At 44.5% G+C, this 27444-nt stretch overlaps 1 protein-coding gene across 1 annotated transcript in view; it reads left to right on the top strand.

Annotated features, from left to right (window-relative positions):
- The first annotated feature begins 1347 nt into the window (after window positions 1–1347).
- The window catches only part of LOC126354562 (uncharacterized), a 292093-nt gene continuing 265996 nt past the window's right edge, over window positions 1348–27444 (top strand). Inside the window, exon 1 of the mRNA XM_050004305.1 lies at window positions 1348–1540. The gene's annotated coding sequence lies outside the window, so the exon portion shown is untranslated. The remainder of the gene's footprint in view (window positions 1541–27444) is intronic.

Below are 27444 nucleotides of genomic sequence, written 5' to 3'. Positions count from 1 at the left end.
TTATCTTACTGTCTGTTACTTAAAAATAAATAGTCTTTATAGCAAAATTGAAATTGGTAATGTTTAATCTTGCTTTTATTCGAAAATTGTTGATTTGTAACTTGGAATAGGAGCATGTTTTATTAAAAATAAAAATAAAAAGTAGAGTTCTATCATATATTGCTAGAAACGCAGTTTCCTCAAGAAAGGTACAATAAAAAAAACGTAGATCAAAAACATATCAAACATCTCTTCACTACTTCGTCGAGTTTACATAAATATGTTTCTGTTACTCATAACAACTTTGGCACTTAGTAATAATAACAGGAAAGTCTTTCCTTTGGCCGCGCAGGATTAGCCGAGCTGCCGGCATGGTAACTCAGCGTGTTCGGTCACAGAGCTGGTTGGCCTCTGTAATAAACAAACTGAGTGGAAGGATCAACAAACGAACTTTAACGCACGTCATGTGATGTCCGCAATGACCAAAACACAACGATCAACAACGAACAAAATGGAAAAAAAGAAAGAAAAAAATAAAAATATAAGCGGTCTAAGGCGCTGCAGTCATGGACTGTGCGGCTGATCCCGGTGGAGGTTCGAGTCCTTCCTCGGACATGCGTGTGTCTGTTTGTCCTTAGGATAATTTAGGTTAAGTAGTGTGTAAGCTTAGGGACTGATGACCTTCGCAGTTAAGTCCCATAAAATTTCACACACATTTCAACATTTCTCTTTCCTTTGATCATGATGAAGAACGTATTTTGTACAAAATAACAACGATAATTATATAGATTCTTTTATGTTTGTGCATGTACACTGCACGTGCATTAAAAGTAATTGCCTTTCTTACATAGAAACACAATAGTTACGCGATAAAATAATTTTTATTACCTACAAAGTGCAATTCATATGTTTTAAAGACATAAACTAGTCAGTGGGCTAATACTGAACGATATGCGGTTCTTACTAAAAAGCAAACAGAAATCGTTGGCTCCCAGTTTCTCTCTCACACATTCAACTGTTTTTCTTCCCTACCAGTGCTGCCAGTAGTATCGGTAGTCCTACTACTTACTATGTGATTTATATACTGTATGAAAACTACCGAAACGTAGCTTTGGTAGAGCGCAACTGTAGTAGCTAAAAGAAGACTTCTTAGATTGCGTCATTGGTAGCCGCCTGTCCTGAGACGCGTCCACCCACGCAGTGAAGCAATGGTCCACAACCGGGATGCCTACCAGTGTCGCCAACCGTCCGCGAATTTCTCCGTTTCGCTACGCGTCGCTAAGGTTAGCGCGTCCGAGGTGGGGTCCTCACACAGGGCTGCCAACCTGTGTTACGTAATGTTGTCGAAAGGCGGCGGCCCGGAGGGGCAACGCGCGCGGCAGGAGTGAGTGTGCGTCGGTGCCGTGCGGGTCTGCAGACGTGGAGGAAGACGAGCGCATCGGGACAGCACTGCAGTGGCTGCCGCGGCCGGCGAGTGGAGACCTCCTGCGGCGGAAGAAGGCGGCGATGCGTGCGGCGTGCCACGCTAGCCCGCCGCAGTATTTGGCAATCCGGGCAGCAGGTAGGCGATGCGACGGACCACTGCCTCTCTGCCAACGCTCCTTACCATCTGCTGAACATTACAGCTGATATTCCACCAGGGCTGCCAACAACGTTTAGATGAAACTTCCTGGCAGATTAAAACTGTGTGCCGAACCGAGACTCGAACTCAGGACCTTTGCCTTTCGCGGGCAACTGCTCTAACCAACTGAGCTACCCAAGCACGACTCACGCCCCGTCCTCACAGCCTTACTTCTGCCAGTACCTCGTGTCCAACCTTCCAAACTTTACAGAAGCTCTCCTGCGAGCACTTGCAGCACAAGGCAAAGGTCACGAGTTCGAGTGTCGGTCCGGCACACAGTTTTAATCTGCCAGGAAGTTTCATATCAGCGCACGCTCCGCTGCAGAGTGAAAATCTCATTCTGGAAACGTTTACATGAACTGTCATTAACATTCGGTCAGACACTATCTTTAATCATTTTCGACGTCTGTTGAGTGATTACACCGAGCGGAGTGGCGCTGTGGTTCGCACACTCGACTCGCGTGAGGAAGGACGACGGTTCAAAACCCGCGTCCGACCATCCTGATTTACGTTTGCCGTGATTGCCGTAAATCGCCTCAGGCAAATGCCACGCCGGATCCTTTGAAAGGGCACGGCCGATTTTCTTCCCTGTCCCTCCCTAATCCGAGCTTGTTCTTCGTCTCTAATGGCCTCGTTATCAACTGGACGTTAGAGAGGTTTTGGATGAAATGTACACAAAAATATTCCGGATCAGTAGCGAGAGAGCAGCAGGCACGCTTCTTCCGGTCGGGACAGTAAATCCACAACGACCTTATCGTAATCTAAGCCCTAGGGTCTAGCCTACTCTAGTCGTGAGACACACTGCTCGGCTTCTCCGGTGTCGTCCTGATCTAATACAACGTCAGAGGGCGCTGACTACCGATGATGTAGCGCCATAGTAGTTGTTCCTCCTTCCTAGTTGGCGTACTTGCTGTAGAGTATTCTCGCCACAAGTTCGCACCGTTCAAGGATATAGGGCTCGGCAGGCACGGCATAGAGGTAATGTGGCGGAATGTCTTAGGGGACATGAAACACTCCGCGCAGGATTTTGTTCTGGAAGACCTCTAGGTGCTTGATGTGGCTAGGAGCTGCATTTCCCAATAGAGTACTGGAGAAGTTCATGATCGGCCAAATACTCGACTTATAGATATAGAGACCACAGTTGACTGACAGGGAATACCTCTGTTGGAGAAATGAATACAACGCGTCAGCCTGCTGCGTTTTTCACTTATGTATACGAAAAATGTAGTCGTCCCATGTTAGAAGATTTCCAGGATTTGGTCATCTCAATGGGATGCCCAGTGAGCAGAACACTGGCGACCGCTGGGGCAGTGCCATGCCTTGACTTTTGGCAGCACTGAAAAAATGTGTGTGAAATCTTATGGGACTTAACTGCTAAGGTCAACACACACACATGCCCGAGGGAGGACTCGAACCTCCGCCGGGACTAGCCGCCCAGTCCATGACTGCAGCGCCGATACCGCTCGGCTAATCCCGGCAGCATTGAAAGCGGCCCTCCAGAGTAGTGAGGGAGATAGGTATTAAAAAAGCATAACTGAATCACTTTAAAATGTTAATAAACATATTTTTGAAAATAGCTTGGATGCGTCGTAGAAGAACAAATTTTTCGCATTCAGTCATGTAACAGTTACGTCGTATAAATGCACGTTGCGCAAAGTCTGATGTGGGTTGTATCTCCCTATCCGCGGACTTGTTATTGTTCCGTCCTGCCGCAGTGTTTACAATGTCATAATGGCCAGGAAGTGAACTAACACGACGTGCAAACAGCGTTCTGGATAACGGCGTAGTTTGTTGTTGAAGTTCCGAGAGCGTACACTCCTAGAATACTCAACGTATCATCTAGCGGAATGATCGTGAAGATAAAATGAGAGACATTCGAGCCCACGCAGAGGTTTTCCCTCGAGCTATTCAGGACTGGAACAGGAAAGAGGAGGAGTGACAGTGGTTTACAAAGTAACCTCTTCCACACACCACAAGGTTGCTTGTGTAGAACAGATGTAACATCTTTCACTGTGAAGAGGTTCGCAGTCAGAGATATTTCTAAGCTGCAGAACAGACCCATAAGTTGAGGATATAATAACACTACTTGCGAAGGAAAGTCGCATAGCATCTGTCACTGAAAAAGAGCAGCCAAGGAAGCTACATGAAAGAGAAAGGCGAGTAAGCGTGAGAAATATGGAGCGAAATCCTCGACTCTGTGGACATAGAACTGCAATCCAGATGCAACTAGAATCTAGTAAGCAACTAGGTTAATTAACCGTTCGGGATGTTATCGTGAAAGAAGAATATGACGGGAAAATGACAAAAAATGACACGTAACCTAAGTGAAACGACGTAACTACCTCTATTTACAAAGGGTCAGGTTAACGAAGGGTCACAGTGGCGGAATGATGTTACGCTTGTTGAAGACAGAAAAAATTCAGGTGAGGGGAGAGCCAAATGACGAATTAAGTCATAAACATTTGTAGCCTACTGCAAAATACGTAATGGCAGAGGGGGGGAGGGGGGGGGGGCGGCGAGGCGTGTGTCCTACCTATTTCTTCCATCTGGCATGGGTGAGACTACTTTCATTGGCAGCATGTTAAACAAGGAGAGTTATGTCATCTTCCTGAAGCAACATTTCATTGAAGTGCGGAAGAGTTGGGGGTTAGATAGACATTAATGTTTTGCGAGATACTGACCCAGGGCACCTTCTAAAAGATTGTGTTCTTAGTAGCCGTCCAAAAGGCATTAAGACCACCTCACTTACCAGTTCTTTTACGCATTGAGTAAACAGTGACGAATTCAATAGAAGGATCAGGAGAACTGCAGTCAGTTCGAAACAATGCTTGAAAAGGAAGCTAAAGGAAGAATGGTAACTAATTCGGCCTGGGTACGGCACAAAAAACGTTAATAGCTTACAAGTGCCTGCAGAAGCAATTATACACCAGAGGTGGCATCCCACAAACAACTGAGTTCCAATACCAATTTTGTTTTCAAAAACAATTAGTGATCCTACAATATTAAGCTGTGAAATATTATTTAAGAAATTATTGCGTTACTTAAGAAATTATATGCCATTGTCTCCATTTAATATGGGGAAGTTTTTCACATTTGCTGAGTTTAAACTTGTTGTTAAATCTGTAGGTGGAGATAAAACACATGCTGCTAGGAACGGTGTAGTGACCGAATGTTACTGGCAGCATCCGTAGTTGGAGCCACCTCCTGATAACCGCTTAAAAGCCAAAATTGTTTTATCGTGATTGTCAACAAACACCCGTTTTCAATGTGTATATTAACTCATTTTGACCAACGCTATTCCCGTAAGTAGAAACGGCACCTGAAACGTAATTCTGTAAGAAAGGAAACACATCCAGCTGTGGCTACGATAGTTTCGTCATCGGACCGGAAACTCTCTCCACTGGGAATGATTAGGTTTGGGAAAAGAGAGGCGGACACATCTACTGAACACAAAGGAAGTTCCTAGTATCCGTACTTCAGATCCCTCACTTTTCCCTTTATCGGGCGCTTCTCATTGGCATAAACAAAAGTAATTCACTTCCTTCACGATTGATGCTGTCTCTCGCGTATTTCAGAATCCAGGTTGATGCTGTATACCTCTAAACTTCTGTCGGTATTGGCTTACTCGTTGCTGAAACACTCTGGAAAATCAGTAAATAAACAACGTTCGTACCTCCGTAAAGAGAATAACGAACCTTAAGTTTATCTATCTAAACAAATATTTCTTCCACTTTCTGTTCTGTAAGTTTCAGAGAAGGACATCTAAACAAATATTTCTTCCACTTTCTGTTCTGTAAATTTCAGAGAAGGGCATCTTCCCTGAAACTCCAGGTACGTAATTCAGCGACGTTACGTTTTCTTAGACGTGGGAAAGAATCACGTAGAAAAAATGTATTACAGATTTTCCTGATATTCTTATGGTGTGTTCATATGCACCAATCAACATTTTATGCTTCTTTATTTTACTGAAGATTCAAATACGTATTATGCCAGATTACGATGGGTGGAAGCCCGGATGGGTATTGACATAAATAGGAACACATAAAAAAAATAGCTGTTACTGTATTTCTTAAAAGAAAATATTCTGCTTCTGTTAACAAGCAAGTTTCGTCGAGATAGGAGAGTCCATTAGATACGTATTGCCCTTCTCAAGATTCGAATGAAGTATGGTGGGATCAATGTCTACGTAAATCAGCTGTTTAAAAATATATACAGGGTGATTCACAAGAAGTTTACAAACTAACAAGGCACATCGGTTATACAACAAGGATCAGCAATCACATAGGAACTTGGGCTCACAAACGCTCCGAGAGGGCGCTACGGCCACCTTTGGAGTGACATCGTTGGAGACCGTTTAATTGGGTAGTACGTTCTCCTGGACCATCTTGATGGTTGCAGGAATCTCGTTTTCCTGCGAAACGTTCTGCTGGACACGCTGAATGTTGTTCCCATGCCTATTCGCCGCCGCTTTCGATTTCCGCACGAGGGAGTCCCCGCGCTTTTCAGCAGACAAGAGAGGCCACATTTACAGCAATCTTTCTCGTCCGCTGGATTGGTAACGGTGGGCCAGTCGCATGGCCACTACTATCACCCGCTCTGTCCCCAATCGATTTTTTCCTTTGAGGTATCTGAAGGGCCTTGTGTATGGAACAACTGTTACATCGCCGGAGGATCTGGTGGACAGGGTTGTTGCGGCAGAAGGACATCTTCGAGGGGCACCAGGTATCTATGAGAGGGTGCGCCGTTCAACGCAGCGCCGATGTTTGGTGTGTCTCGACGCGTGTGGACAAAAATTTAAGCAACTCCTGTAGTGGTCGTTCATTTGTAGCATGTGACTAAGTAACTGCAACGGTATTTAGTAACCCCAGATGGCCTTTGGAACCCCTGGTTCCTATGTGGTAACTGATCTTTATATGCCCGATGCGCCGTGTCAATTCGTAAACTTTTCTCACATCACCCTGTTAATGAGAAAGGGTATATGCGGAAGAAACAATTTTTCTAATGGTTCAAGTGCCCTACTACCTTAGACATAACTAATTGCGAGGAAGAAAACAAACCCGTGCATATTCACAGGAAAGCACAACGTTGTTTAAAAAAATATGTAGCGTATGTCCATATGAATATTTATTAGAGTATAACGTAAAAATTTGAAGTAAATTAGTCAAAAAGTTCTCGAGATTTTTGCTGCACTGCCCATGTCCCTTCAAATGTTCATTAGAGTCTCATGTACAAGTATGAGGTAAATCCGTCAAGAAAGTTTCGAGATTTTTGGTAACAGAGTTCCGCCGTCATGTACTATAACATGGCTCTCCAGTAAGTATAAAATGTCGAGTCAAAATTTCAAAGCAAAAAACAGACGGCGAAGAACTTTCTGAGACTTAACGTTTTGCACAAACAAATATTTTCATTATTATTTAAATAGATCATCCAATTTTTTGCAGAGGAGTTGAACTTTTTGTGTTCTCTGATTATCTCTTCTACAATTAAATTCAAAGTTATACGAGATAATGCGTCTCCTTATCTAAGGCGAGTTGTTACTTCAAAATGATCCGAGATTGCTGCACTGATCTTTCCTTTTCCCTTTAAACACATCTGAACTAGGCAGGTTTTGTGTAAACTGAAACTCTTTCATCACATTGGCGACTGTGACCTCACATATGTTGTCACTAGTTTTTTTGAAGTCATATGTATGTCAACGTTGTATTCCCAACCTTTCTCGGTTACATGTATGAGAGTAAAACGTGATCTATGGTTGAACTACTCCATCTGAAAGCACACTGACAGCTGCCTGTACTTCCTTTTGCAGTTGAAGTCATTCTCTACAGTAGACATTGAGACAGAATTTTGTATTTTACTTTTAATTTACATTGTTCGAAAAATATTTGGCTCCTTAGCGTCATTAATTTGAAAATATTTAGGTCTACATCGATTTTTACTAATGTTGAATTATGTGTACAACTTACGGGTAATGCATGAAGGGTACCATTATTCATCTGCATCTATGTCTGAGAAGTCTACCCGCGGTGTGTTTCATAGGATACTTCCAATATCATAATTCCGTTCCCCGTCTGTTTACCTGTTCTGTTCATAAATGGCGCTAGTTTTCTGATAAGCACTGTAATGCTCTCACGCGTACCAAACGATCCTGTGGCGAAACAAACCGCTCTTCGTTGGAGCTCTGTCTTTTCTGTTAATCCAGCCGCTACGTCTCCAGACTGATGAGGAATACTTAGGAATAGCTCGAATAGGTGATTCGTGAACGACTTAATTCGTGGATGAGTTGCATTTCTTTAAGATTATTCCAGTGAAACTAAGCTTGTCATCTGCTTCTCCTAAAATTACTTTTATGTAATCATTCCAGTTTAGTTTGCTCCAAATGGTTACCTCTGCGGTTGTTTTGGTGCATGTAGTGTCCTGTTAGGTCACTGAAGGCTGACCGATGTTTTCCCGGGGAGCACCTACTTTGATACTGTTGACGCTCGAATCTTAGCGGCTTGTAAATTACTCATTGAACTTTTTATGCTTTGCAAGCCATACGGTGGGCTCCAGGTTTGTAGTTCAAAAATGGTTAAAATGGCTCTGAGCACTATGGGACTTAAGATCTTAGGTCATCAGTCCCCTAGAACTTAGAACTACTTAAACCTAACTAACCTAAGCACATCATATACATCCATGCCCGAGGCAGCATTCGAAACTGCGACCGTAGCAGTCCCGCGGCTCCGGACTGAAGCGCCTAGAACCTACGGCCACCGCGGCCGACAGGTTTGTAGTGATCCTCCTGTCATCATAAGTGCTTTCCTAACGATTTCTGGGCGCCAGAAGGTAATGCAAAATCGATCAGAGCAGTGGAATTGGGAACGGAGTATCTGGAGCAGTTGTGACTAATGCAGAACCACTTACATTAAGGAAAATATCTTATTGTATCTTCAGTAAAACAAGGAAATTTTTTAAAAAAATGGCTGCAACATCTCAGAGCGCTTGGCCTGGCTGCAACATTACATTTACGTCAATTATTCACCCTGGGCCTCTGAACGTAGTAGTTTGCGCTGATACATCACCAATTCAGAGGCCTCTGGCGGGCAGCGTTCTAAACTTCGCCGAGGTCAAGGCAGTAGACCGTTGTCCGCTAGGCGTCTTGATGCCGTTGAATGACCATCAGTGGAAGGATTGTGCAACAGTCTCGGTAGATCAGCCAGATAATCCTCATTTCTTTTGTATGCAGCCCTATCTCATCCTTAATTCTCGCCGCTGCGGTGCCTTTTGGGAGTCCAGCCTAAATCAGTATTGTGCCATTGATCAGAACTGATAAGTTCTCCGCCACTGGTAGAGGCTGTTACTTGTCTTTCATACGTGTTGCCTTCTCCCAGTTTCTTGGAGATTCTCTTCTACCCCAACAGTGTAATGACGTCATCTGTGTGTCTAACTAAATCACCCTAGGCCATTTCCGTAGGTTCCCAGCCATCATGTTCTTGTACAGGAAATACGGGCTGCTTCCACTGTCGTTCTAAAAACACAACTCTGGTTAAGTATATAGCAGAGAGAATTACTTGTTCACCCTAAAAGCACAAATAAGGAACGAGGAATGCAGAAGCTGTACGGTTATTCGCGGTACCGTAATGTCGTATGGCTTGGTGGGTATCGAGGAAGGAATGTTGCCATGTGGTAGGATCTGTAAGAAAGCTGTAGGCATTATGTATATCTGCCAAAGATTTATGGCTACTTGATAGAAGGGACGCATTACAGCAACTACGGCTGCCGTTGCCTGTTCATTGCATTCCAAATATCTTCCAGCAAAAAATTCCTTTTAGATTTTGGAATAAATGGAATCGGTTGGTGACAAATTTGCTGAATATCGTGGACGTTCCGAAAAGTAGAACTTTCAAGTCCTTCAGTTATCCTATTGGTAAAGCAATTTCGTGTGCGGTAGCATTGGCTTGAATTACTTCTTTTTTAATCGAATACGTTTCTCATGTATTTCCCATCCATTTAGTTACAAGCCGTGGGAATTATCAATGAGTTATTCTTTTACACTTTGCAAGGTGATAATAAGAATAACCTTGCATTCCAGAAAACACTAGCCATACTATTTCCACCAGACGAAATCGACTTCGTTAGTTTTGGTACAGTCACACCAGCTCCCATGCACCGCTATTCATTGCTGTTTTGTTTCAGACTTAAAGTGATTGATCGGCGTCTCAGCTAGAGTGGCAAAGCCACCCACAAAGTCAGTCTGATTCTTTTAAAACTTTTCAATTAGTGTCGAATATCACTTTCGTAATCACACTAGCCAGCATTCAACAAATCCAGCACACTTTTGCATAAAGATTTCTCACAATTAATTTCTTGGGTAAAATATACGACACTCTCCCTTATGGTATGCGATTGCCCCTTGCCTTACAACTAAACTTCCTATGTTCTGGCAGACCTGACAGCTTTAGTTGTGCGATCCTAATCCTATGCAGATGGCGTACTATGTACTGACATGAGCAGTCCTGGTGCACAACGTCAGTTCTGTGGTGGGTTCCAGCCTGCGTTTACGTCGATCAGCCCTAACCAAATCGACATTTACCAGGTTCTGGAAGTTGCAGACATGATTTACAGGTATAGAGGAGCAAATGTAAGCAGCAGAGAAGCGGAAAGGTTGTACAGGACCAACTGTATGCATGTTTCCAAAACAGTTCCAACGATTAAATGTAACAGGGCAATTGCTACCGCAGTACAGCCACCGAGGACGAACTACGTACAGCGTCGACTTAGAACATGTAGTACTTGTTTGAGTGGATGAGGCGCCTGTTGGCCTCGGACCTCGCACTGTGTTCAGCCAACGGCTCTTACAGTGCCTTAGAGTCGATTCTCCCTTTCCTGCGTTTGTACTTTTCACGGATGAAGCCTGTTTCACCAGACACGGAATGCTAAACAGTCGCAATAGTCATCTCTGGGCCGATGAGAATTCTCAACAACGCACAATACCACTAACGTTTGGACAGACCGTTTCTTCTCCCTCCCTGCTTAAATGTACCAGTGTATACAGTGTTTATCGTTCTACTCAGGTTCTTTGAACTTATACCTCTTAACATTCGTTAACGGATGTGGTTTCATAATGTTTGAGCCTCTCCTCACTTTTGACTGAGGGTTCGTACAGCTGGAAAAAGATCCTAAAAGTGGTTCGATCAACTGTCTGTCAAAATACACTCCTGGAAATTGAAATAAGAACACCGTGAATTCATTGTCCCAGGAAGGGGAAACTTTATTGACACATTCCTGGGGTCAGATACATCACATGATCACACTGACAGAACCACAGGCACATAGACACAGGCAACAGAGCATGCACAATGTCGGCACTAGTACAGTGTATATCCACCTTTCGCAGCAATACAGGCTGCTATTCTCCCATGGAGACGATCGTAGACATGCTGGATGTAGTCCTGTGGAACGGCTTGCCATGCCATTTCCACCTGGCGCCTCAGTTGGACCAGCGTTCGTGCTGGACGTGCAGACCACGTGAGACGACGCTTCATCCAGTCCCAAACATGCTCAATGGGGGACAGATCCGGAGATCTTGCTGGCCAGGGTAGTTGACTTACACCTTCTAGAGCACGTTGGGTGGCACGGGATACATGCGGACGTGCGTTGTCCTGCTGTAACAGCAACTTCCCTTGTCGGTCTAGGAATGGTAGAACGATGGGTTCGATGACGGTTTGGATGTACCGTGCAATATTCAGTGTCCCCTCGACGATCACCAGAGGTGTACGGCCAGGGTAGGAGATCGCTCCCCACACCATGATGCCGGGTGTTGGCCGTGTGTGCCTCGGTCGTATGCAGTTCTGATTGTGGCGCTCACCTGCACGGCGCCAAACACGCATACGACCATCATTGGCACCAAGGCAGAAGCGAATCTCATCGCTGAAGACGACACGTCTCCATTCGTCCCTCCATTCACGCCTGTCGCGACACCACTGGAGGCGGGCTGCACGATGTTAGGGCGTGAGCGGAAGACGGCCTAACGGTGTGCGGGACCGTGGCCCAGCTTGATGGAGACGGTTGCGAATAGTCCTCGCCGATACCCCAGGAGCAACAGTGTCCCTAATTTGCTGGGAAGTGGCGGTGCGGTCCCCTACGGCACTGCGTAGGATCCTACGGTTTTGGCGTGCATCCGTGCGTCGCTGCGGTCCGGTCCCAGGTCGACGCGCACGTGCACCATCCGCCGACCACTGGCGACAACATCGATGTACTGTGGAGACCTCACGCCCCACGTGTTGCGCAATTCGGCGGTACGTCCACCCGGCCTCCCACATGCCCACTATACGCCCTCGCGCAAAGTCCGTCAACTGCACATACGGTTCACGTCCACGCTGTCGCGGCATGCTACCAGTGTTAAAGACTGAGATGGAGCTCCGTATGCCACGGCAAACTGGCTGACACTGACGGCGGCGGTGCACAAATGCTGCGCAGCTAGCGCCATTCGACGGCCAACACCGCGGTTCCTGGTGTGTCCGCTGTGCCGTGCGTGTGATCATTGCTTGTACAGCCCTCTCGCAGTGTCCGGAGCAAGTATGGTGGGTCTGACACACCGGTGTCAATGTGTTCTTTTTTCCATTTCCAGGAGTGTATTATGTGCGAACTGCACAGTAATCATGTACATTTATTAAGACCAGTAGATAATTCTGGGAAATAATATTACATTGATGAATAATGCCTGTTAATGATTGTAGTAAAATACTTGACAGTAAAGCTCTGAAACTGAAATATTTATCTCAAAGTCTGACATCAAAATGTACTTTCAACGCCTTTATCTGTTAGTACCGTAACTCCCTTTTGCCTTCATCACTGATTTTAACTCTAATCAAATCTCAGGACAGTTTTTCTGAGGTTTTTATTCGACTGTTGACAAACCTTATATCACAGTGCTTCTCGTTTCAAGAGCCATCTTATTCGTTCAAACAAGCTCCAGATGTGGCAGACATTCCCTGAAAGGTGGTTAGGCATTCATCTGATTCACGCCGCTTTATTCTTCCTTCTGGGGAAATGTGAAAAGTCTATAGAGCATCTCCAGGCAAGAGTTCTCGCTGCTTGCGACATTACTCGTAAGACTTAAAATTTTGGTTATGTTTAACTCAAAAATTTAAAACATTTATAGAACCTGGCAGAAGCATTCATTAATTTTTTTTCAAAACTTTAAAATAGAAATTAACTGACCAGATCTCAATATTTTCAAAAGGTGAGCATTAAGTACCACCCTGCTCATTGGTATTGCGAGGGATAGTTGTATTCTGTACATCATGATCAGGGTTCGGGAGTTGGTGCCATTAGTTTGACTGCTGATCGAGGCTAAGGTGGAACTTGATTAAATTTTCGCTTATACCTTTCGACTCGGTCGTTTCCGGAAGTGAGTTCCTAAACTGCAACTGAAGCATTTACCCTTCATCATCCCTGAAAGTTTTAACATAATCACAGAATCAGTCTGTGTAACTATACTTTCCTTCCCTATCGCGGGCCGCGGTGGTCTAGCGGTTCTAGGTGCTCAGTCCGGACCCGCTCGACTGCTGCGGTCGCAGGTTCGAATCCTGCCTCGGGCATGGGTGTGTTTGATGTCCTTAGCTTAGTTAGGTTTAAGTAGTTCTAAGTTCTAGGGGACTGATGACCGCAGATGTTAAGTCCCATAGTGCTCAGAGCCATTTGAACGATTTGAACCTTCCCTATCTTTCAAACTGTAGCATTCTATATTGACTTTACGTCGCTGGATTACGTTCGATGTTCCTAGGAAAATGGCAATTTTGTCAAGAAAATGATAGAGATTCGTCTGTAGATTTTTCTACAACAATAAAATATGAACGATTTTATTAATACAAGTACAAAATTCGAAAGGCGGTGCTTATATTAAGAACTCACTCGTTTATCCTCAGAAAAAGTTGCAATTCAGAATACAGCATATTTACGCCTCGCAATATACCGGCTGACTTTACTGAATGGCGACAAACTTCAGGCGAAGAAAAGGACATGTTGACAGGAAATGATTTCCAAGGGGGTGAGAAGCGGGAAGATGGTGATAATAGATCTTTGACACTATAGGTTTCAATGTCTGAAACCATACACAAGAGCACACCCGTGGAATGGAAATGCTCTGACCGCACTATGAACTAGTACTGATAGATCACTCTCACCATGCCATGGGGATTCTCCAAAGCGCACAGCTGGTGTTGTGAAAGTTGATGATACCTCCCATCGTAGATGTAGCTTCATCTATGAACAGAAAGGGTGACAGCAATTCTAGCACGGTGGTGGCCTATGCGACGAACCAGCAATACAACCGTCGCTGCGGAGGCAAGTCCGTGAGTAATAAGGCCTTCACGGGTTGTACGTCATACGGACAGTGGCAGTTGTAGAGAATGTCCCACAAGATCGCCTGGCTTATCCGTGCTGGCGAGCCACCTACTTCGTGCTGATGTAGGGCTAACTGGCAAAGATCTTCACGTTCAAATGGAAGTACCCCCACTGATAATCATTTCCGGCCAAATAGCCGTATTACCTTCTTTAATCCTTATTTTCACATGTATCGTTTCCTTCAGTTTGCAGTCATCTAGAAAAATCACCCTGTGTAGTGTATAACATGTCCTTGCACGATGTCCAGAAACGAAAGATGATTATCTCAGACAAACGAAGCGGTAGTCGCTATACAACTTCTCTAAGATATCACACTAGACGAAGGATATATATCACAATGTGAGTCAAATAAATTATCAGTTGCGGTTATTACGCTAAATGATCAGCGGCAGGACTGATTATTAAGGTCAGATGACTAATTGATTCAAAGTTATATTCACCTTAATCGTGTAAAACAAAGTATCGAAAAGAGAAACTAGTGAGAAGGCTAATGTCTGTTAATAAAGGAATTATCGTATATACGATTAAAGTACATTAACTAGCTTCTTTACAAACGGGTACCTATCAATTGCAGTTATGAACTGCACGGAGAACAAGTAACGTATTGGCAACTGCAACTAACTCATTCACCACTTGTTTCACTCCACAAATTAGTTAAATTATTATGAGATAAAATTGTCGAAGATAAAGCAACATAGCATAAATAAGGAAAATAAATAAAAACATGAGAATATAGGGGAAAACTGAGGTGGAATTACATACTTACGCTTGCCCTTTATCGTAGATAGGAAACCTGCCTCTCAGCTGTTCCTTTTTGCTAGAAACGGGTCTAGTAGAAGAGTGTGAGTTTTATTACACCTTCTACAACGAAAATAAACAAAAAAGAAATATTTGCGACTCAGTTGTCATGTTTGTTGATCAACAAAGCCGTCAACGACGTCACCTTTACTCACGGTATTATGAGAAGTGCAAGGAAAAAAGTAGCAGCGATTAAAATACTTTACGCCGACACGTCGCCATTTGGGAGACAAACATGTGTCGCGTGAAGTGTCGTTGACCCCAGCAGGACGGCCTTCTTATCGGCCAGCTTATCGTTGTGGTATTACGCGGGAGAGGAGAGCACGGCAATGAAATCGATAGTTCCTGCTCACGCCTGTCAAATATGGATTCGGTCCTCCCGATACGCGCACGTTAGTATCAGAAGGATGTGAATGCGTGCGTAGTTGCAGCAACATTCTACATCGTGTGCTCCTCACAGTGTCACCAGTGGAGAATGACAACCGGGAATCGTAAAACATTCATTGGTGCTTATCTTCACATTTTCTGTCTGATGATACGTTGTCAAGAGTAGTGATTCCATGTCTCTTTACGTTCCTGAGTATTTCTTGTCTTCTCCATTTGATCATGTCGCAGCAGGTAAGTGTGCCCGCGACCAGTAAGTCATTAGACACTTCATGGATGACAATGAAGTAAATTAGTTAATAATAACTACTTTCCAAATAGTTATCGAAGTATTATTTAATACTCATTTGCCCTGCTTTCTGCAATTTGTTTTTAATGAGAAAAGCAATTTTCCTACATTTTTAGTGAGCCATGTTAAATTCCGCAGAGATGGGAATATTTTTTTTCTCTTTCCTATCAAATACAGTGACGAACTACAGTTCTAGTAAAATTCTGTTATAAAGCCTAATCCACATAATGTGGGCACAACTGACAATTTACAAATTTCTGAAGCAAGATCATATATAACACCCGTAACTTTTATATAAACCATGATATTTAAGCATACTTCTTTCTTTCTCATTATAAGACTTATTTGAGCGTATTAAGATGGCTCTTGAAACGAGAAGCACTATGATACAAGGTTTGTCAACTATCGAATTAAAACCTCAGAAAAACTGCCCTGAGATATGATGAGAGTTAAAACCAGTGATGCTGGCAAAACGTACTTTACGTACATTGTTACAACATAAATATATAAAGGGGCTGAAAGTACATTTTGATGTCAGACATTGAGATAAATATTTGTATTTCAGACCTGTTTTTACTAGAATCATTAACAGGCATTATTAATCAATGTAATATTATTTCCCAGAATTATCTAATGGTCTTAATAAATGTACATGACTACTCTGCAGTTCGCACATAATATTTTGACAGTATCTTTTTCTACTGTTCCACTCTCGAGTGCCACGTGGGTAAACGAAAGTTTAGATCTTTCCATGAAATCTGTGATTTCCGTTATTTCATTGCGATGATCATTCTTCTCTCTATAAGTGGGAGTCAACGATTAGTAGCTAATAGTTGGTGATTTAAGATTCGTGAAACATTTCGGCCCAACGAAAAACGCCTTTGAAAAATGAGTGCCACCCTTACCCGTGTATCATATCCGCGACACTCTCTCCGCTTTTTAGAGAATACTACAAAACCAGCTGTCCTTCTTTGAATTCTTTCAATCTCCTCTGTCAGCCCTAACTGGATAGGAACCCATACAACAAAGAAATATTCCAGAAGAGGACGTAGAAGCTTAACGTAAGCAGTCTCTTTAGTAGACATTTTTACATCTTGCAATTATTCTACCTTCGGTTCGCCTTCCTCACAACAATTTTTGTGTCCTAATTCCAATTTAACTTTTCGTAACTGGAATCCGTAGGTATTTAGTTTGATTGACAGACTTTTAATCTGAGTAATTTATAGCGTAACTGAAATTTAACAGATTCCTTTTATGAAGGTTTTGCTAGCCATTAAACTACATAATCATCTGCAAATAGTTCAATAGGATTGCTCAGATTGTCTCCTAAATCATTTATATAAATAATGACCAACAAAGGGCCTAGAACACTTCCTTGGAGAATGCTAGAGATTCCTTTCGTTTTACACGATTACTTTCTGTGAGTTGCTACGAAATGTAACCTTTTTCACTATAAGTAACAAATCCAGTAACACAATTGCGACGATACTCCATACGCATGCAACTTGTGTAAAAGCTGCTACCAAGGCATGGTGTTAAAAGCCTTCTGTAGATCCAGAATGGAATAAATTTGAGATCCCTTGTTGATATCACTAATTATTTCGTGTGAATAAAGAGGCAGTGGTCTTTCGCAGAAACCATATTTTCGATTTGTGTACTTAGCTATATTAAAAATTAGTTATCCCGGTATCACCCGATGAAAAAATTATTCCATTATCTTTAACAATGTGTGAATTGTAATTTCTTAGACTTTCCCGGCGATTTGATGACATCTCGTGGAAATCGGGTTTTCTGCCGGATATCAGCGTCTTCCAAACACGATATTTCGACGTCATTACTTGACGTCTTCATCAGGTGTTCCCTGAGACTGGCTGCTTGCTGCTGCTGCTCTCATCTTGTACTTTCCCTCTTTGGGGAAATGTGAGGTGGGAGTCTGTAGCCTTTCGGCATTTACTCCCCTGTAAATGTGTGTGTGTGATTTTTCTTTGATTTTTCTGGTGTCTGTGATATTGTGATGATTGTTCTGTTTGTGTCTGGTACTTGCCTGAGGTAGGCGAGATGATTGGTGTTTTGAGGGAAGGAATAGGATTAGGGATTGGGTGTTGGGGTTTCCTCTTCGACTTAATCGTCGAAGATCGTCATAGGGCGCTTATGTTTATCGCGTGACATGTCGTATCGACCTAGGGAGTGGATGAGGGCATTTCCTGATCTGGAAGAGCCTTCGTAGGAAGCCCTTGCCAGATCTTGGAAGCGCTCTCTCAATAGTATGATATCAGCTGCGGCGTGCAGGTCGTCTATGGGGAACCCAAGGGGTAAGTGCAATGCCCTCCTGAGGGCGCGGTTCTGCAGCCTCTGAAGTTTGTCCAGGTGCTGCTTTGCCGCGTATCCCCAGACAGGGCACGCATATTCCATGACTGGCCGGATCAGGGCCAGGTACACGTTTACTGCTACTGGGCATGGAAGGGAGCTGGTTGAGTTCAGGATGGGGTATAGGATGGACATTCTGGCGCAGACCTTCCTGTGGACCTCGTCTACGTGGGGTTTCCACGTGAGACGAGAGTCCAAGGTTACGCCAACGTACTTGGCGGTTCTGCGCCAGGGGAGTATGGTTCCATTTAGGTGAAGATGGAGGGGAGGACGTTGAGGAGGTTCGCGCCTTCCGAGCCTACGGGTAATCAGCATTGCCTGCGTCTTCTCAGAATTGATGGTGATGCGCCAGCGACGGGCCCAAGTTTCTGTGTCGTCTAAAACCTTTTGTAGCCTACGGATGACCAGGTCCTTGTTCGCATTTCTCGTGTAGAAGGCTGTGCCGTCAGCGTACTGTGCAGTGTGCACCAGGGGGGCTGTTGGAGTGTCCGCGGTGTACAAACTATACAAAACGGGCCACAGGACCGATCCCTGCGGCACCCCCGCACGAATACGCCTTTTGGTGGAGGTGGCAGTTTCGACTTTGACAGAGAAAGTCCTATTAATGAGATAGCTTTTGATCAGCTTAACTATGCTTCCGGGGAATCCTTGCGTGTACAACTTGTAGAGTAGCCCTCTATGCCATACTGAATCAAAGGCTTTGGCTACATCTAGTAGCACTATCCTGCAGTAGCCTCTGTGGTTGAATCCTTCTGTGGCTGCTTCAAAAAACTCTCATGACCTGTTGTGGGGCAGAGTGGTTCTGCCGAAACCCAAATTGGAAATCCGGTAGGAGCTGCTCTCTGGTAATACGTTGCTGTATGGGTTTTAGCAGGAGGCGCTCATAGATCTTGCTGAGTGTTGGTAAGAGGCTAATCGGCCTGTAGTGCTGCGGGAATAAAGGGTCTTTTCCTGGTTTGTGTATCGCGACCACTTCCGCATGTTTCCAGCAAGCTGGGAACTCACAGGATCGAGTAATCTCGTTGAGGACGTTCGCGAGGTGTGTGATTGCTGTGGGTGGGAGATTTTTGACTAACTAGTTGGTGACACTGTCGTGCCCTGGTGCCTTTTTTGTAGGGAGGAACCTAATTACTCTTGCCACGTCCTCGGGGGTAAAAAGTATGGGTTCGTCCTCTGGGTCCTCATCGGCATTGAGGAAGACAGTCAGTTGACGACTGACTACCTCATCATGCTCTTCATCTTGGGGTTCCGCCGCTTGGAACTGCTTCTCGAAGGAGTCGGCGAGGGCGTTGGCCTTTCCAGCATGGCTGTAGACCAGTCCCCGCTCGCCATGCAGTGGCGGCATCCTAGCACGTCTTTTTGTAAACTGTTTGGTGGCTTGCCATAGTGTATGATCGTCCACTTTGAGAGCTGTGAGGCGGTTATGATTGCATTATGTTTTTCTCGCCATGTCCGGAGCGGAGAGTGGGGCTGCTGCCAGTGGGGTGCCAGATACAGCCTTCGTTGACACCGTTAGGTGGCCCGGCTGCATTGCTGACCCTACTATCCTTGCGGGTGGGGTTGGAGGGGGGGCAGAGCCTAGCTCTGCGGCAGCTGAAGTGCTCGAGACCGCCGGAGACGGAGCACGCGGCAACAAGGAGACACGCCTTTTGTCGACAGCGGTGGACCGCTTCGACCCCAAGGCACCACTGGAGCTCGACATCCCGCAATTAGAAGAGAAAACACGACAACTCTGCTGTCGGGCGTCGCCAAAAAATATCCTGCCCGCCGTAATTTCTTACTGCAGACCTTGACTGAGTTCCCGCCGATGCTTTAATAAAAGCAAAGCCGAAGATACCCCTGGTGTGTCACCCGTACAAGCGGGGGCCTATGGCTGACAGTTCGCGAGTCAGAGGAGCGATGCTCAACCCTTGACTGCTACTCAGCGAGTAGCCTGGCAGGCTACAAAAGGCAGGCCACAAAATCAGCAGTAGCAGAACACTGCCTAGAATTGGAACATTCCATGGATTATGAGAACACCAAGGTCATGGTCCAGACCCCCAGGTTCTGGGATAGTGTCATCACTGAATCTATAGAGATAAAGATGGCACAAAACTTGATTAACCGGGGAGCAGGATACCAGCTAAGCACTGCATGGAACCCGGCATTTGAACTGCTGAAGGAATGCCGGAGAAAATATGTTTCCAACACCAACAACGAGCCTCAGACATCCGCACACTGCGGGCATGAACCAAGAAGGGAACACCAGGAAGCCTCAGCCGTAGTCGGAGACGGCCAGAGCGGGAGCGGACGGAATAGGGAACGTCCAGAGCGGCATTGGAGCGCCACTCGCGGGTGCGGACCGAGAAGGGAACACAGGAGGCCACGACCGCAGTTGGAGACGGCCAGAGGGGGCGCGGACGGAATAGAGAACACCTAGAGCGGCAGGATAGCGCGGCTAGCGGGCGCGGACCGAGTAGGGAACGGCAAACAGAACACCAGGCACCGGGCAGGCATAAACATGCGACCCGGTCCAGCAAGCAGCCAGTCTCAGGGAACACCTGATGAAGACGTCAAGTAATGACGTCGAAATATCGTGTTTGGAAGACGCTGATATCCGGCAGAAAACCCGATTTCCACGAGATGTCAATGTGTGAATTACTACGAAATTTGGTCTATATACACACATCGGACATTCTCCAAACAGGGTATTTTGACAAGATGGTACAAGTTTTCAGTAATGATGGAGAGATGTACACTATGTGATCAAAAGTATCCAGACACCTGGCTGAAATGACTTAAATGTTCGTGGCACCCTCTATCGGTAATGCTGAAATTCAGTATGGTGTTGGCCCACCCTTAGCATTACCGACAGCTTCCACTTCTTCACGGAGGGCTGCACGGAGGAGAAGTATCGATATCAGTCGGTGAGGCCTGACACGAAGTCGGCGTTCCAGAACATCCAAAATGTGTTCTATAGGGTTCAGGTCAGGACTCTGTGCAGGCCAGATGTTATTGTCGTGTATTCATTCTGACACAGACTGCTCGATCTTGTTGAAAGATGCAATCGCGATCCCTGAATTGCTCTTCAACAGTGGGAAGCAAGAAGGTGCTTGAAATGTCAGTGTAGACCTGTGCTGTGACAGTTTTCCGCAAAACAAGAAGAGTTGTAAGCCCCGTACACGATAAACACCACCACACTATAACACTACCGCCACCGAATTTTACTGTTGGCACTATGCACGCTGGCAGATGACGTACACCGTGCATTGTCCATCCTCTCAACCTGTAAACGAATTGCCACATTGCGTACCGCGATTCGTCATTCCACACAACGTTTTTCGACAGTTAAATGTTTAAGCTCCTTACACCAAGCGAAGCGTCGTCTGGCATTTACCGGCGTGATGTGTGGCTTATCAGCAGCCGCTCGACCATAAAATCCTAGTTTTATCACCTCCCGCGTAACTGTCATGGTACTTGCAGGGGATCCTGATCCTGGAAAGGGTGATATGGGGTGATGGATCACGCTGTACTCTGTGGCAAGACGATGGAAGGGTTTGGGTTTGGTGAATGCCCGGAGAACGTTGGCTATCATCATCTGTAATGCTGCGAGGGCCGAAGAAGGGAGTTTTACGGTACGAGTGAATTTTTCATGATTAGGTTCTGGTACGCTTATTGCACTAAAGAAAACCCTATATGCAGAAGAAAATGAACACATGTTACAGCGTTGTGTCCTGTAGAAGAACAGTTCGGAGACGATGATTGTATAAGCATGACAATGCGCCCTGTCATTAAGCAATAGCTGTGAGTCAATGGTTTATTGTTAATAACATTCCTGAAATGGACTGGAATACCCAGAGTCCTGACCTGAACCATATAGAACGTCGACTTCGCTCCACATCTCATCATCCAACACCACTCATCTTGTTTCGGCTCACGAGGAGTAAGAATGGTCTGGCCGTTACTCCACAGACATTTATACATCTCCTTGACAGCGTCTCCAGCAGAGTTCAAGCCTATATACGGTAAAGGCGAAGAATGTACGTACACCATATTAATGTCCATTAATACCTGACATAATGCTTTTGATCGGATAGTGCACATGACTCAGACCAGAGATTTAAACGACTTTCGACAAGGATAAACCGTAGGAGCGCTTTTAATTATAGAATGGATTATTAACACTGTCAGTGCTTTAGCCGTACTAAGATCACAAGTGATCCAGAAGAGACAATAGATGTGACTTGTAAAACTGCTCAGCGTTCATATGAAAGTTCGTCAGCCACTCTTCAATAGGCTTAGCGGTGTCAATCGTGATAGTCTTATCTTGAAACCTGATGTTATTTCCATTGATTAACTCGTGTTTCATACGGTGCACATGTCGACTTAAGTGCACTGATCCATGAATGTAATTCGTCTTTGAAAAATTTCTGTAGATTAACTGAACGTTAACTCTTCTGACTATATTTACCTTTTAAAATTATTGTTTGTGTGTATATACATACATACATATTAGTGGCACCATTTTTATCCTGATTGGTCTGGGGTGTGGATAAAGCATCTCCATCGCGAAATGTACTGTGATCAGAACCATGTATACCATGATAATCTAGAAGCTTCTTGTTCTACGTGCGCATTCTCTAACTAGCGCACTCCAGCAATTTCCACTCATTCAAAGTTAGAAAATGCTATACAAACGGCGGGACAGTTGCAGGGAAGAATAAATAATAAACATTATGAATGCTGGAGGCTTCATTCACCGTAACACCAAACTACAGAAGCAATGCAACAATGTTCCTTTTCTACCAGTCACAGCCATGTTACTTTCCAAAACAGAGGCATCTCCGCTTTTTTTGGTAGCATACCATGCAGCCAATAAATATTTCTTGTTTAGCATCATATTCATAAACACCTCAAAGCTTCCCCAATATTTTATTTACCGACAGCTGGTATTATTTTGGGAATGTGCTTCGAATCAATAGTGTTTTACATACAGACTGAAAAACATATAATTCACCATGTGTTTAACAGCATGTGTCAGAAAAATAGCCAGTCCTAAAATAGTTTTGGAGTTCCGCATCGCACTTCTTTCATTCTGAACTGGCTGCTTGGAACGTTGTCTTGCGTACCGTTAAGACTTCGTTTGATTTTAATTTACTTTTTGTACAATACTATTTGTTGAACTCCCCACACTGTTAAACAAAGGGTGGATTGTATAGTTTTCCAGTGTGCGACAGTTAAGAAGTACTTCGTACCATGATAAACACAGTTAATCCTCAAACTTGCTGAGAATGCACTGCGGATCCGCGAACTCTAATTTGGGAACGGTTCATTCTGCGTAAAAAATACTGATGTTTCTAAGCTAATTTCAGTTAAGACAAAAAGGTTCCCATTATTCAGATGACCATTAAATATAACAACAAATATGATGCGGAAACTGAGAGATTTGCCAGCGGATTTGAAAGTGAGATTTGAACTCCTACTCCTACCTTTCAAGGCGATGTTCTCGCGTAATAAGTTGACAGACAGTAACTCACGGCTCAGTCTGTCAGCTCCTCTTCCTTTACTACATCGGAATCATGCTCTGCCGCACAGCTTGCAAACCTGGGAACCAGTGAAGTACAGAGAAAGACTTAGAAATTGTTTCCAGAATGAGATGTTCACTTAACAGCAAAGAGATCGTTGTAAATCGGCTTCCTGAGACTGCATTACTCAAGCAGTGTTCATACCAGTTGACCTGTCCGAACGATAATCCAACATACTGAAGTCGCAGTGTAGGGCTTCAGATTGGAAGGTTCTTGCCGATGTTTTCCTCTCAGTGACATTCGTATTTAGATGACTGCCTACACGAGTTAGGCTAGCGAGGACAAGTACGTCTGCTGACAATGAACGAGCCACGCCTCTTTCTCGTCCTTATCTCCGTGCAGGCGGGCGATATTTGCTCTCCAAGGTCCCACACTACAATGCAAACATTTTTACAACGGGCCGTTTCTTTTGCTGTATCACGCCAACTAGAGTCTGAAGCAGGCTAGACTACGGTATTTCTCCAACGACAGAGATGTTCGTTATTAAACAATTTTACCGTTCAAGTTTTCAGTTAGAACGTCCGTGTGCAACCATTACCGAAAATGAAAGTTCTCGTCTGCAGGGCGGAGGCTGCTGAATAGAACCGTCACTGAAGGTTAAAAGTAGTCCTGGTAGGATCGAACCAGAGGCTCCACAGTTGGAGTCCTCTCATGTGAGGAGCACCTTTCAAGAACAACGATTTACGTAGTCATTTCTCCTGGGAAGAAGAGTAGTTTAGTGACGGCCTCTCCTTCGTGTCAGCAGACGTTGTTCCTCTTTTACGCTATATGTACGTGTTGCACCCTCCTTGTGACTTATTGTTAGGTATGCGCATTACTGTCCTATATGATAAGAAACCATGCTACTCTTCAGGTCTTCTGAAGCTCCCTACTTGTTGGCTATTGCGTTGAGCCACGACCAACCTTTTGTAATTACCAGAGGATCATCATAAATGCGATGACTTCATTGTAATTACTGTCTTTGAATAAAGGTCTCGTTTCTGTTCGTCCCGTTGCGTACACTAAAGCATTTCATTCCATGTATGGTCCAAGTTTCATCCAGTTACGTTACTTAGCAGTAACACATCATGCGAAAGTTACTTTCGCTCTTAACTTTTGCACAGCAGTATATCTAGGAGTAGCCAGTTGGAGAAACCTTAAATGGAATGACCACATAAATCAAACACAAGGAAAAATAGATGCCAGACGGAGGTTCATACGACGAATCTTGAGGAAATGCACAAAAAAGTAGCACACAAAACATTTGTTCGACTGATTCTTGAGTATTGATCATCAGTCGGGGACCTTTACAAGGTAGGATTAATGGAAGAGATAGTGTGTGTGCGTGTGTGTGCGTGTGTGTGTGTGTGTGTGAGAGAGAGAGAGAGAGAGAGAGAGAGAGAGAGAGAGAGAAGATCTAACAAAGAGCGGCGCGTTTCGTCACGGAATCGTTTAGACGGTGTGGGAGCGTAACTGAAATAATGAACTCCAGAGTGAGACTCAACATTAGAGGCGTTATGCATCGTGGGGAGTTTTACTATCTAACTTCCGAGAGAGTACGTTCTGGGAAGAGTCGAACTAGCGTATTAATTTCTTCCACATATATCTCGCCCACATTCGTCGATATCGATAATTGCGCTCGAGCGATACCCTGTCCAGAGCCCATCCAGTCCGCCATATCGGCCATTGCCATGGTAACCAATACAGCCATTTCTGCTACGACTGCTTTCAGAGAGTTCATACAAATAGAGGGCAGTCTACACAAAAACCGATGAAATCACAATGAGATTTTCACTCTGCACCGGAGTGTGTATTGATATGACACTTCCTGGTACATTAAAACTGTGTGCCGGACCGAGACTGGAAATCGGGACCTTTGCCTTTCGCGGGAAAGTGCTCTAACAACTGAGCTACCCAAGCACATGCAAGGTTCGGAGAAGAGCTTCTGTGAAATTTGGAAGGTAGGAGACAAGGTACTGGCACAATTGAAGCTGTGAGGACGGCTAGTCAGTCGTGCTTGGGTTGTTATAGTACTTGCCCGTAAAAGGCAAAGGTCCTGAGTTCGAGTCTCAGTCCGGCACATAGTTTCAATCTGTCAGGAAATTTTCGATGGAATCAGTCTGTCACTAGACTACGACGGAATACTTTGTGGACAGCTATGTATGTAATTTTGTACACATTTTTGTTTCTACTTTACTTGTAAATTTCAACTATGACTGATGTGATATATCAGACGTAATAAATGCATAATTGGTTGTCAGTGCTGTACTATTGTATGCGTGTGCGGGGCTTATAGCATGTATATAACATGTCCTAAATAATCGACACCAGTCTTGATCCTGCGGCCTTATTAAGCTATTAATCAAAGGAGTAACTATAGTAACTGACAGTGGGCATTGATTTAAATTAATGGGTGAAGCTGAAAATATGCTGACCAGTACTCGAACACAGATTTTTCCACTAATCGCGAATGGTCGCCTTGACTGCATCAGTTAGCCGGACATTGTCCCTGACAGATTCAAATTCCCAACTTAACCAAACACTACTAAGGTGGTGCCCCTGCTCATTACCTTCACTACTCGCAGCGATAGCTAATTCTCGCACGAGTTACTTTTTTGTGCATCTGCACTGAAAGGATCATTGGGCCGTCTTGCTCTACGTCAGTAGTGTATGGCTAGGTTGGAAATTTGGGTCGGTCAGAGGGGGACCGTGTCTAGCGGTTGAATCGGTCAAGGCGACTGTCCGCGAGAAACGGAAAAATGCGCATTCGATTCCCGTTGCGGCAAAGTTTTTAACTTTCGTCGTCGATTTATAAAAATGTCAACTAGCAGTTATCATCGTTATTTCTGTGATTAGGAGCTTACAGTACTCCTGTAATGCTACCTTATTCAGCAGTTGCCGTGACGGATCTTGCTCCGCCCACTGTCACCAGCCGTCATCATGGGTATAACAATTTATTCTGTTATTATTGTAGTTTTTGTTCTAGGTGTTTTTAGCCATGTTATCACCTTTTTTAAAGAAATCCCTCTGCATACTTGTTACTACCGCACAGCAGCGCCTATAGCTTGAAGATGGTCAAAAGTATGGACTAAACCCGGTTGCCAACAAAAATTAAATTGGTCAAGGGTGTAAGGGTGAGGAGACGTGTGGCAACTGCGGTAAGGCCGCTCATGAAGGAATGTTCGTCTCCCACAAATTGTATAAACTGCTCTGGAAACCACCCTGCTTGGAGCAGGGAGTGCAGAATCTTTCTGGAGGAACTCACAGGAAATAAAAACAACAAAGTGTATCACATACGATGAGGCCAAAAAGATCTACAAGTCCACGCAGCCACTCACAATTGTTACATACTCCAGAAGCCTACTCCAAAAGCTGACGTGTCTACCCAAATGGACGTTGCTAATGTCAGCACTTACACCTGCATGTGTCAGCGCATTTTCAAGGCAGAAAGCGTTTCAGAGCCAGTAGGTAAGACCCGGAGTGGCCGAGAGGTTCTAGGCGCTACAGTCCGGAACCGCGCGACCGCTAGGATCGCAGGTTCGAGTCCTGCCTCGGCCATGGTTGTGTGTGATGTCCTTAGGTTAGTTAGGTTTAAGTAGTTCTAAGTTCCAGGAGACTGATGATCTCAGATGTCAAGTCCCATATTGCTCAGAGCCATTTGAACCATTTTTTTTATCCACTGCAGATGATGGATGCTTACGGTGCATCAGACATATAAAACATTGGCCACACCACACACATCTGCATACTATATCATTGCTCGGCTTCCACTGGTGTGGCTTTTCCGTAACCAGCAACAGGCAAGGAGGCCCTATTTGATTCGCACACAGGATTGCCTTTTAGAGAGGGTTGTGGCCAATCTTAATGCCTTACCTCTCGGTTGGAGCATTTTTACTCATTGGCTCCTCGAGAGGCCCAGAGTTATTTTGGACTTGACCAATTTTAAGAAAGATATTATGCAAGATTGTACATTTCAATATCTGTTGTTTTTTTAACGTTCTAGGTATGCATCACGGTTTCACAGTAGTGAAATTCCCTTGGCTGCCCTGTAGTGTTTTCCGACCATGTCACCAGGATTC

Source organism: Schistocerca gregaria, chromosome 3 (assembly GCF_023897955.1).
Source record: "Schistocerca gregaria isolate iqSchGreg1 chromosome 3, iqSchGreg1.2, whole genome shotgun sequence".
NCBI lineage: Eukaryota > Metazoa > Arthropoda > Insecta > Orthoptera > Acrididae > Schistocerca > Schistocerca gregaria.
The sequence above is the reverse complement of the archived record's forward strand: the minus strand, read 5'-3'. Positions and strand labels throughout refer to the sequence as shown.